The sequence below is a fragment of the Dermacentor albipictus genome, chromosome 7, assembly GCF_038994185.2.
Source record: "Dermacentor albipictus isolate Rhodes 1998 colony chromosome 7, USDA_Dalb.pri_finalv2, whole genome shotgun sequence".
Taxonomy (NCBI): domain Eukaryota; kingdom Metazoa; phylum Arthropoda; class Arachnida; order Ixodida; family Ixodidae; genus Dermacentor; species Dermacentor albipictus.
The window spans coordinates 108,012,759-108,025,201 of record NC_091827.1 but is presented as its reverse complement, the minus strand read 5'-3'; the positions used below and the strand labels follow the sequence as shown (position 1 = coordinate 108,025,201).

At 48.2% G+C, this 12,443-nt stretch overlaps 1 protein-coding gene across 1 annotated transcript in view; it reads left to right on the top strand.

The window, feature by feature from the left end:
* Positions 1-299: 299 nt before the first annotated feature.
* Positions 300-12,443, top strand: part of LOC135903490 (uncharacterized) — a 54,514-nt gene continuing 42,370 nt past the window's right edge. The window contains exon 1 of the mRNA XM_070522063.1: positions 300-320. The gene's annotated coding sequence lies outside the window, so the exon portion shown is untranslated. The remainder of the gene's footprint in view (positions 321-12,443) is intronic.

The following is a 12,443-nucleotide window of genomic DNA, read 5'->3' as shown; positions in this document are numbered from 1 at the left end:
ATGTTAGTACAAAAATATCTACTACGGACATTTTTTGAAGGGGGCCATTAAGTGTATGATTAGTACCAGCTGGCGTGTGACAGTCGGGCAGCTGTGCACTTTAGAGTGATATACAAAAAATACACCTACACATTGCTGACGTGGCCTGATAATCCGACACTGGTTTAGCGGGGCGTGTTTCCTGCATCGATCACGAAAGCTGCGCGCACCCGAGGGCAACTGTGCACCGCTGCTACGAAAAGGCGCTGCAAGTAAGTCGTCGTCTACAGACCGGCTGCAGTGCACTTTGGAATCGCATAGTAAGAGTACGCCTTTTTCAGGTGAGGCATTTTTCAGCATCAAAATTTTGTGAGCTGAACACTACTGCCTGACGAAATGGTTGGTCTCTGATACTTTGCTATTGATTTCATTTGTATTGGCTAGCGGTGATGGCTTTGGCGTGCGATACCGCCAAAGCTAACGAATACTTACGGAGTGAATTGAGAAAGTAACTGTGAGATATTAAAGATGCTTTGAAACAAGTGAAAGACCTAGGACGAGCTATTCAGTCAGTGATACGGGTAAAGGAAGACTTCAGAGCTTGAAATGATAGACTGCATCGAATGATCTAGAACTTAGGGGCACCCCCCTCTCCCTTATTGTAGAAGCACTCGCAGCGGTTAAGAAAAGCGCTTATCTCATCCAAGAAGACATAGCTTCTGATGACCTCAATATAGGCCATAGAGTACCGACTGCTTCTCATGAACAAAATAACATAATTGTCCGATTTGTGCGTAGGACAAGAAAGGTAGCGGTATTAAGCAAGTCAAAGAAAGTGAGAATTGATAGCAAGGACTTCGGAAGTCAGAACTCGTCTGCAGTATTGTCAGTGAGCATCTGCAAACAGCTTTTCGGGTCATCTATAGATAGAAAAAAGTACATGTGGCGGAAATTTCTTTGAGCACCACGGGAAGGTATGTGCACGTATATAGGAACGAGGGCTCGAATGGGCCTAATATAAGGAACGCAAACGACCTCGATCAGATAAGCAACCTCTGTAGAATAAATGCTGTATCTGAATAAGCCCAAACAGACAGACGCTCGCATACGTATCACGAACACTGTTAGGGCAATGCCTACCGATGGTTATCATGATAGCTATTCTTCGCATATACTACTTCGGGATGCGCGCAAGTGCATACAAGTCTTTATCTAAACCCTATAGACCACAAGTATTGCCTGTAGGTACATTAACCGTATTATTTGGAGATTCAAGACCTCCAATAATGGTTGCGATTGCTCTAGTTTACGTGAAAATAACGTTGATGCTACTGTCAGAAGTCCTCTTTCTTTAAGTAGAAAAATATTATATAAGTATGTCTGCTGGATATTCGTGACATATTTGGGATAATAATGTAAAGCGGAAATGCGCTAGAAGCGCGTTTCCAAGATGAAATTTCGTAGATTCACATTACTGTGTTGGAACTTTCTAGGATATTTTTCTTCAGAGACCGTAACTAGAACAACAAATTTCAAGAACATTGCTGAGGAGGAACTCGCGAGACTGCCTGGTGTATCAGCGTGTTTCAATATTGCTTGATATGTTGAATATTATGTCCTCAATAGGCACAGGTTCAAAGGGGAGAACGCCACAGTGCAAGTTCAGATACATCGCGTGCACACGCAAGTGTTCACGCGCGCCCACGACGCGGGCGTTCACAGTTCCTATTCTTCAGGACTTCACACCTGGTACAAGTATACCTTAACATTACCTCACTTTTAAGAGAGAAAGTGAACGCGCAAAAAGGAGAGTAGATGCAAGCATACGATATGCAAATATGATATCGTGCACTATATAGTGAAGAAACAAAAAAATATGTTCGTCATTGGAAAAGTGAAAGAAGAGAAGCTCCTCTGGGTGAACAACTCTTCATGTGCGGTCGAAAAAGTTTCATCAGGTCCTTAGAAAATACATTGTATTACATGTAATATGCGTGTATTTATATATATATATATATATATATATATATATATATATATATATATATATATATATATATATATATATGTGTGTGTGTGTGTGTGTGTGTGTGTGTGTGTGTGTGTGTGCGCGTTTGTGTGTGCGGAAATCTTTGCAAAGTAAAAATAAATGCAATAATGCATTTATATATATATATATATATATATATATATATATATATATATATATATATATATATATATATATATATATATATATGTGTCCCAACGTGGACCAAGGTATTGAAAAGCCTATGCGTTCTTCAGACCAGAAATTGCGTGGATTTTGCTAGCGTTTATCTAAACTTACAGTGCCATGTTATCGCTCTTTTTTGAGTAATTAGCCGAGACAAATTAATCACCTTCTTAATTATAGCTTGTAACGTTGAGGCGTCAATGGAAATGTTGTGGAGTTCCACAAATATTGTCCAACCCAAGCACTTCCAACGAGATAGACTTAGCGTGGCCGTTTTTATTCGGGAAAAACGAAAGCCCAGGGATTTTAAAAAGTACCACGCGACAGTGCGCTCTGTGCGCCCGCATGCGCCACGATTACAGCGCTCTCAACCGTGCTTTGTAAAAGACATCGCTCGCTTCGCGCCTTTCGTGGCGCCCACGACAAAGTTCGGCGTTGTGCTTGGTTCCGCGATAAACTCCAGTGGGCTCGGGCGGCAGTTGAATTACAGCGCGGCTCCCGTTTTTGCGGCGACAATTGCACTCTCGCGCTAGCAGAATGCGTGCGAAGGAAACATAACCAGCTCATGAGCTCTAATTTGGGAGGAAGACTCCAACAAGCAAGCACGGATTATACCAAGCTTGATAAAGTCGTTTGAATTACCCTGGTTGTCACAAAACGAAGAATGGTAACTGACATGAGAGGTTGTTCTTTAGCTTCCTGTCCATTCCTTGTCGGTAGAGAATTTGTAATTTCATGTTACTTACGTAACCTTTCCACGCCATGCAAAAGTTTCACACAGATGGCTCTTTACGTGGATAACAGTTGTAGAGATTTATTCACTGTGGTGTCTGTCTAAAGAATGTGTGCAAATAAGTCACCCCCTTCCATAATGCAGTATTAGCATCTTTTCAGCATGTCCGAGGTAGCTTTTTTGATCACACAAAACAGTATCTCGCTGCAGGCCTCAACAATCTCTGCCTTTTGCGCTTCTGGTGTAGTTGTAGGTTTTGGCACACTCGGTCTTTCACATCTCCCCACAGCAAGAAGTCAAGAGGTGTGAAGTCCGGTGACCTTGGAGGCCATGCACTGGTTCATGCCGCCCAACCCACTGGCGTTTGAAGGCTTCGTGAAGCCAGGCTCGCGCAAGGCTGCTGCTGTAAGCTGGTGCACCATCGTGCGGATACCAAGTTCGCTTTAAAAACGCAAGAGGCAGTTCACAGCGAAAATCTTCGACTGGGCCTTCAAAGATGTCGTTCATGTACCGCTCAGCAGTGAGCATGTGGCAAAAAATATGGGGCCAATCATTCTGCCATCAAAGATACCGCACCACCCAATGAATGACCATTCGTATTGGTGTCTGGTCTGCGCCACCCAATGCGGGTTCGCATCGCGCTAGTAATGCCCATTATGAATATTGAAATGAGAATTTCTGGAGAACGTTGCCGTATCTGTCCAGAGCTCTTCGTCAACAAAATCGCGTATTTCGTCACTGTTCTCATGGATCGAATTTGAGAAATAAAGCCGCCATTCAACGTCTCTTTCTTACTGCTTTTGATGCAGTTGGAGGGGATACAGATACATTTCAGCGTTCTTAAGAAGACTTGAAACTGGAGACGGAAATGCCGACCTCACCACTCACATCACGCATGCTGCAATGAGGGTTTGCGCTTATGAAAACAAAAATGTCTCCTTCAGGCTCTTCGCTGATGGCCCCCTTCTCTGCCGCGTGTTCTTGAAGCTAACTGTTTCTTTCAGCGTCATGTAACTCATCATAGTTGTGTTCGCGGTAGATCTTTCCCCACATTGCCAATTTCGGTATACCTTGGCGGCTTTCCTCTCGTCGCCTCGTGCCGATCCCAAGGCTAAGACCATGTTCGCCTTCTGTTCGCTTGAGTAGGGCATGTTTTAGGCAGTCCAAACAAATTTTTCGAAATGGTTGCGCGGCACGACAGTAATAGACAGTCGAGCGCACATGCATCTTGCCGGTGGCACAGCTTCGAAGACAAGCGGCATTATAACAAGTGATGCTCTCTCTCACACAGGTTCGAGATGTATGATGCAGGTTTTGTGTGTATTTTTTCTATTCCGCATCGACTTGAATGTTGTAAATAATTGCTCTTCTCATCATATCGGAATAAACGGCTGATGACGGCGCGTTCTTCGGCGACAGGCACGAGCGGCTGCTGACGAAGCACTTTTTCAGAGCGCCGTCGCCAGCCGCTTCCGGTAACGTCAGAGCCGAGCAAAGGTTGAAGGTCTTTCTCAGAAGTGAAGGGAAGGCGCTGCGCTGGAGATGTTGTTACAAACCACTCATGAGCGCGCTGTAATCGCGACACATTCGGGCGCACAGAGCGCGCTGTCACGTGGCATTTTTAAATTCCACGGGCTTTCATTTTTCCCGAATAAAATGGCCACGCTAACTCAACCTCGCTGGAAGTGCCTTGGTTAAGCAATATTTGTGAAGCTCCACAACGTTCCTGTTGACGCCTGAACGTTTCAAGCTATATATACAAAGTTAATTTATGTCGGCTAATTACTAAAAAAAAAACGAGCGAAGACATGGTACTGTAAGTTACGATAAACGCTAACAACATCCACGTGATTTCTGTCCTGAAGAACAGACGGGAAGTTTCTCAAAAGCTTGGTCCAAGTTAGTTGAGAAACCCTGTATATATATTAAAATAAAAAGAAATAAATTATGGGGTGTTTCGTGCCAAATCCACTTTCTGATTATGAGGGACGCCATTGTGGAGGGCTCCGAAAATTTGGACTACCTGGGGATCTTTAACGTGCACCTAAATCTAAGTACATGGTTGTTTTCGCATTTCGCCTGCATCGATATGCGGCCGCCATGGCCGGGGCAGTATATATATATATATATATATATATATATATATATATATATATATATATATATATATATATATATATATATATATATATATATATATATATATATATTGTTACGCATGAAGAAAACGAAGACCAGTGAACGTGCTTGCGGTCCCGAGTGGAGGAAGGAAGAAGAGGACGACGCTCAGTTGATCAACCAGCTGACCGCTCTTGCGCTCACCTTCGCGACTTAAAGTAAACGGCCCCCGTCATCCGTAAGGGTTACAAACGGTCTCCTTCGCACGCAACAATTTTCGTGACTGCAGAAGGGGAAAACAGTGTCGATTGTGTACCGGGGTGGCCGTGCGTACAGCAGGAAGAAAGGGCTATAGCCGGTGGTCTCGTGCTTGGCGGTGTTGAACGCGTACGTGATAAAGGGCAGTACGTCATCCCAGTTCGTGTGGTCGGATGAAACGTACACAGATAGCATGTTTACAATTATTCGGTTGGTGCGCTCCGTAAGCCCATTCGTTTGTGGATGGTATGGTGTCGAGTGACGCAAGTGGGAATCACACAAACGAAGCAGCTCCTCTACGACGTCTGCTGTGAATTTTCGTCCACGGTCGCTGATGATCACGCGAGGCGGACCGTGTCGCAGGATCACATATTGCAGTAGGAATGTTGAAATGTCAGTGGCAGTTGCGGAGGGCACTGCCGCCGTCTCGCAGTAGCGTGTGAGGTAGTCGACGCAAACAACTATCCAACGGTTTCCCTTGGCTGATTTTGGAAATGGGCCTACGAAGTCAATGCCCAATTGTTGGAAAGGCGTGCTTGGAGGCGGGATCGGCTGCAGAAGACCTGCTGGAGCAGTAGATGGCCGTTTGTGGCGCTGACACTGCATGCAGCTGGCCACATACGTCTCAACAGATTGTCGCATTCCAGGCCAATAAAAGCGTTCCTGAATCCGGTAGAGCGTCCTCGCCGAACCTAGATGGCCAGACGTAGGGTCGTCGGGCATAGCACTCAGAATCGCTGTGCGAAGGTTCTCCGGCACCACTAGGAGAAAACGTGCGCCAGTGCTGGAAAAGTTCTTCTTATAGAGGAGTCCATCACGTACACAGAAATTGTGTGCTGTCGTCGAGGCGGTCGTAGCGGTGAAGAGCGGTGTTAATTTACCGTCTTTTCGCTGTTCGGTTTTGAAGCAGTCGACGTCTGGAAAACGCGGCGACAAAGAAGCCACGAGGTGATCGAAGTCGTCGGCGTCACAGTCCGTAGTACTAAGTGGCATACGCGAGAGACAGTCCGCATCAGCGTGTCGTCGACCACTCTTATAAGAGACGGTGAAGCTGTATTCTTGCAGTCGGAGCGCCCAGCGCGCATGGCGGCCACAAGGGTCACGAAGATTCACAAGCCAACACAATGAGTGGTGGTCGGTGACCACTGTAAAGGGGCGTCCATACAGGTAAGAACGAAACCGCTAAACCGCAAATATTACCGCGAGGCATTCTTGTTCCGTCACAGTGTAATTCTGCTCGGGCCTACTTAATGAACGGCTTGCATATGCGATCACGTGTTCGCGGTCACCGTAGCGTTGAACTAGGACGGCACCAATACCTATGCCACTGGCATCTGTATGGAGTTCTGTCGGAGCTGAAGGACTGAAGTGTTGAAGAACCGGTCGTGACGTCAGCAGGAACTTCAACTGACGAAAAGAAGAGTCACACTCCGGAGTCCACTCAAAGGGGGTGTCCTTCCGTAGCAGGCATGTCAGCGGATACGCAATGTCGGCGAATTTAGGAATAAATCGGCGGAAATAGGAACAAAGCCCTAGAAAACTACGGAGCTCCTTTACAGAGCGCGGTGCACTGAACGCTTCAACGGCTGCTGTTTTCTGGGGATCAGGGCGGATGCCATCCTTGTCGACGAGGTGCCCAAGCACAAGGGTTTGGCGGTCTCCGAAGTGGCATTTCTTAGAGTTTAACACTAGACCAGCGTTTCTGATGCAGTTCAGGACAATATCCAGACGCGAGTTGTGTTCGCTGAAGGTGCGGCCAAAGATGACGACGTCGTCGAGGTAGCACATGCAGATGTTCCACTTCAAGCCACGCAATACAGTGTCCATAAATCTCTCGAAAGTTGCCGGAGCGTTGCACAATCCAAATGGCATCACATTAAATTCGAAGAGCCCGTCAGGGGTTATAAAGGCAGTCTTCTCCTTGCCGTCAGGATGCATCGGAATTTGCCAATAGCCGGATCGTAAATCTACTGAGGAAAAGTAAGAGGCGGAATGAAGGCAGTCTATTGCGTCATCAATACGTGGGAGTGGGTACACGTCCTTTTTTGTTACAGCATTAAAACGGCGATAGTCGACGCGAAATCTCCAAGATCCATCTTTTCTTTAACAAGAATCACTGGAGCTGCCCACGGACTTGCTGACTCTTGTACAACTCCCTTTTTCATCATTTCGTGCACTTGTTCATTGATAATCTGGCGCTCTGATGGTGAAACACGATATGGCTTTTGTCTAATCGGATTTGCCGAACCCGTGTTGATGGTATGGCGCGTTCGAGACGCAGGGATTGCAGGTATATTGTCCTTCTGCGCAAAGTCGAATACCGAAACGTGCTTCGAAAGCACACCCACTACCGTTCGGCGTTCACTCGTGCTGAGCGATTTATTTACCATCGACAAAAGGGCCGTTTCCGAACTGTGGCCATCAGGTTCTTCCGGCACATCTGTAAGTTCAGCCACTGATAAGGACGCGTGTTCCCTGGCGAAGGCTAATTTTATGCCATCTGATAGTATAACGGGCTCCTTAGAACAGTTTACGGTCCATAAGCCAGTGCGTCGACCTTTGATTGACACCACACAATGTGGCACCAACACATTCTTCTTCATACAGTTAAAGTGCATCGGTTCTACGGTAGCTTCGAAGCAGTCGGAATCGGCGCCGCAACAGACAACGGGAACGCAAACGGTAGATGATGCAGGTATGACCGTATCACCACAAACACACAGTGTAGTTACGCGATCTACAGGGTTCTCCAGGAGTCCTGATGGAATCCTACCACTTAAGAATACTTTTCCTGTGCGGCAGTCGACAGTAGCACCACACTCCCGCAAGAAGTCCATGCTGAGAATAACATCATGAGTCGACCGAGGAATAATTACAAACTCTGTCGTAATAACACGGCCTCCCAAAAATATGTCAGCACTACACACACCAATAGGTCGCAATGGCTCACCACTCACTCCACAGAACTTTGTATCTTCGTCCCATTTAAACAAAACCTTTCGCCCTAACACGTGTTTAAAAGAGACGCTCATGACGGAAATTGTTGCGCCTGTGTCCACCAGAGCCATCACAGGGACATTATCTACAAGCACGCGCAATTTGTTTTTCAGCATCAACACAGGAGGTATTTCTGTCAGTAGCACGTCTCCAGCGACCTCACCTCCATCGGCCGCGCTAGCTAGTTTTCCGGTGACGAAGGGGACGTGGTGCGATGCCGCGGTGAGGGAGAACGGGGAGCACGACGTTGCGGTGGGGGTGTAAAACTCCTGTCAGATGCCGGGGAGCGATTCCGGGAGCCGCTGAGCCAATACTCGTCGCCAGATGATACGTGTGCTGGCCACGGGGCAGCGTGTGACTGTTCGGAGGGCCGTGAAAACTCTGAGGGCTGGCCATACCACGTGGTCATACGCTGGTTGCAAAACCGCGATATATGACCCGGGACGCCACAGGAATAACCCACCGGGAGAGGTCGAAACCTTGGTTGTTCGTCGATGAAGCGGATATTATCATTTTCCCGCGTGTAGTGGGTTGGTTCGTGGCGTGTGTCACGACGATACATCGGGCGTCGAGTAGGCGTGCGTTGAGCGCGTTGGTCATAGCGCGGAGTCGGGGGCGTGTTGTCATCCTCGGCTGTGGGTTGCGTTGTACTCTACGGCCGCTGCGGTAACCATCGGTTGCCAAGGGGCCGAATATGGCGTCATCACAGGCTCACGTGACGTGTACACGCCATGGTGGTCAGCAGTTGAATGCAACTCCTCCCGGCGGGAAAGTTCCTCCGGGACGATCTGTCGGATTGTGGAAGGAAGGTCGAGGCAAGGACTCGTGTCCACACTGGCAACCGCCGTAACGTTTGCCAATCGACCAAACTTTGGCGCAATCCGACGCATCTTGAGCGTTTCAAAAGTTCTGCAGTGCCGAATGACGTCAGACACAGAACTGAGGCTCTCCTTTCCAATTAGAAAATTATACACATCCTCAGCCACTCCTTTCAGCAAATGTCCGACTTTATCTTCTTCCGACATGCGAGCACTGACCACCTTGCACAGCTTTAATACTTCTTCGATATATGTTGTGCATGTCTCACCTGGTAGCTGCGCCCGTTGAGACAGTGTCTGCTCCGCACGCTTCTTTTTGGCGACTGAGTCCCCAAAACAAGCCTTTAGCTCGTCAACAAAATGGTCCCATGTCATAAGCGCGTCCTCGTGGTTCTCATACCACACGAGGGCGGTATCGGTCAGGGAGAACACCACATTGGTGAGCTGAGCGGTTGCATCCCACCCGTTGGATTTGCTCACTCGTTTGTAGTGGACGAGCCACTCGTCGGCATCTTCCCCCGCCTTGCCTCCGAAGGTGGGTGGAACTCGGTAGTAAGGCAGTGGACTGCTAGGCGCTGCCCTCGGAGTGGCTCCTTCGTCTGGCATGTCGAAGATGGTCACGGCTGATGGCGGGAGGCCGGCAAGTCGACGGCTTCGACGAAGCTGCGGCAGTGATGGTTCCGTTGTTGTGAGCGGTACCCCGCACCTCCAACACTTTGTTGCGTGCGAAGGAGACCGTTTGTAACCCTTACGGATGAAGGGGACCGTTTACTTTAAATCGCGAAGGTGAGCGCAAGAGCGGTCAGCTGGTTGATCAACTGAGCGTCGTCCTCTTCTTCCTTCCTCCACTCGGGACCGCAAGCACGTTCACCGGTCTTCGTTTGCTTCATGCGTAACAACATATATATATATATATATATATATATATATATATATATATATATATATGTATTGTTACGCTCACAAAAGACATTACTTTGAAGCCGGGTAGAGTTGGCTGCGATGGCCTTGATCAGCGGAGCGCGTGTCGATATTCAGATAGCCAGCCACACGACGTCTTCTTCGTTCACCACTCTTCGGAGCCCCCGCATACTGTTTGTTGAGGTGTCAACCCACTGTGCACAAAAGAGCGTCACATTTCCCTCCGCGCAGACGAAGCCTGCCGGGCAAGTGAAATAGGCTGCCGAGACATAAAGGGCTTTAAACGGGCGACATGCGCAAGTTCAGTCTTCGCTGACCATCGGCCATTTTATGTGAGACGTGCTATGCGGTAGTTTAATTCGCTGATACGCTCCGTAATAACATAGAGTCCAACATAGTGGGCCAGCAATTTTTCACATAATCCACGTTTCCTGGTTGGTTTCCATGGCAACACTAAATCACGAGAGTCGTATATCACGTGTCGGCGTCGGCGGTCGCCGCGTGCCTCCGAGCGGTCTTGTGAAACAAGAGTGCGTAAAGAAGCAAGTCGTCGGGCTTCTTCAGCAATACAGACTGTATCTGATATACAAAGATTATCATGGCTGGAAAACGGGAAGGTAGTGTGTAGTGTATAACGAGGCGGACGAGCGTAAAGAAGAAAGAAGGGACTGTAGCCCGTAACTTCATGCTTTGAGGTGTAAAATGCGTATGTAATCAAAGGTAGCACGCTGTCCCAGTTCTTATGATCTGACGCGACATACATGGACAGCATGTTAGTAAGAGTTCTGTTCGTGCGTTCCATAAGGTCATTTGTTTTGGGATGATACGGGGTGGAATGTCGAAACCTTGGAGCACATAGACGAAGCTTCTCTTCAACCACGTCTGCAGTGAACTGCCGCCCACGATCGCTGATGATGACTCTGGGAGGTCCATGTGGAGAATGACCAAACGCAGCAGAAAAATACACACTTCGGTTGCAGTAGCCGATGGTATTGCAACTGTCTCACAGTAGCGTGTCAAGTGATCGGCACACACGATAATCCAGCGATTCCCGTCGAATGAACGCGGGGAAGGACCGAGGAGGTCGATGCCAACTTGCTCAACGGGAGTGCTGGGGGGTGGCACTGGATGGAGTTGACCAGGAGGAGCACTCGTCGAGCGCTTGTAACATTGACACTCGATACTGGGCGGTCACCTGCCGCATTTTAGGCCAGTAGAACCTTTCTTGAATGTGGTAGAGAGTTCGCGCAGAACCCAAATGACCAGATGTTGGATCGTCATGCATAGCGCACAAGACGGAGACACGGAAACTCTCCGGGACCACCAGAAGATATCGTGGACCTGTAGTAGAATAGTTCTTTTTGTAAAGAACCCCATCATGAACGGAGAAACGAGTCGATGGTGCTGATTGTCTTGTTGTAATTAGCAGTGGTTCTAAATTTCTGTCTTTTTGTTGCTTGACCTTGAAGGTATTTATGTCAAGAAATCCCGGCTCCAGTGATGTGATATAGCAGTCGAAGGTGTCCGCGTCGCAGTCCATCGCTGGAAGCGGCATGCGCGAGAAGCAGTCGGCGTCGGCGTGTCGGCGGCCGCTTTTATAAGTAACGGTAAAGTTATATTCCTGTAAACGGAGTCTCCAACGCGCAAGCCGGCCCGACGGGTCACGGAGATTAACCAGCCAGCAGACAGAATGATGGTCTGTCACCACAGTGAAGGGGCGCCAGTACAGGTACGACCGGAAGCGCTGTGCTGCGAAAATAACTGCAAGACATTCTTGCTCTGTAACGGTGTAGTTACGCTCGGACCTACTTAAAGAACGACTCGCATAGGCGACGACGTGTTCTTTGGTGTCGACGCGTTGAATAAGGACAGCGCCGATGCCAATACAGCTAGCGTCCGTATGAACTTCTGTGGGAGCCGCATGGTCGAAGTGTCGGAGAATGGGATGAGATGTCAGACGAGACTTCAGCTCACGAAAACTAGCTTCAGATTCAGGAGTCCATTCAAAGGAAACGCCCTTCTGCAGGAGGCATGTCAGCGGATACGCGATGTTGGCAAATCCACGAATAAACCGGCGGAAGTACGAGCAAAGCCCTAGGAAACTGCGTAGCTCTTTTACATGGTGAGGTTGCTTGAAGGCTTCCACCGTAGCAGTCTTCGCTGGATCAGGTCGTATACCGTCCGTATCCACTAGGTGTCCCAGAACGTGTGTTTGGCGCTCTCCAAAATGACACTTCTTCGAGTTGAGCACCAAACCCGCTTTGTCCAAGCAGTCTAGCACAAGATCGAGACGTGCGTTGTGCTCACTGAACGTGCGCCCTAAAATCACTACATCATCTAGATAGAACATGCATACTTCCCACTTCAAACCACGCAGGATGTTGTCCATGAAGCACTCGAAAAT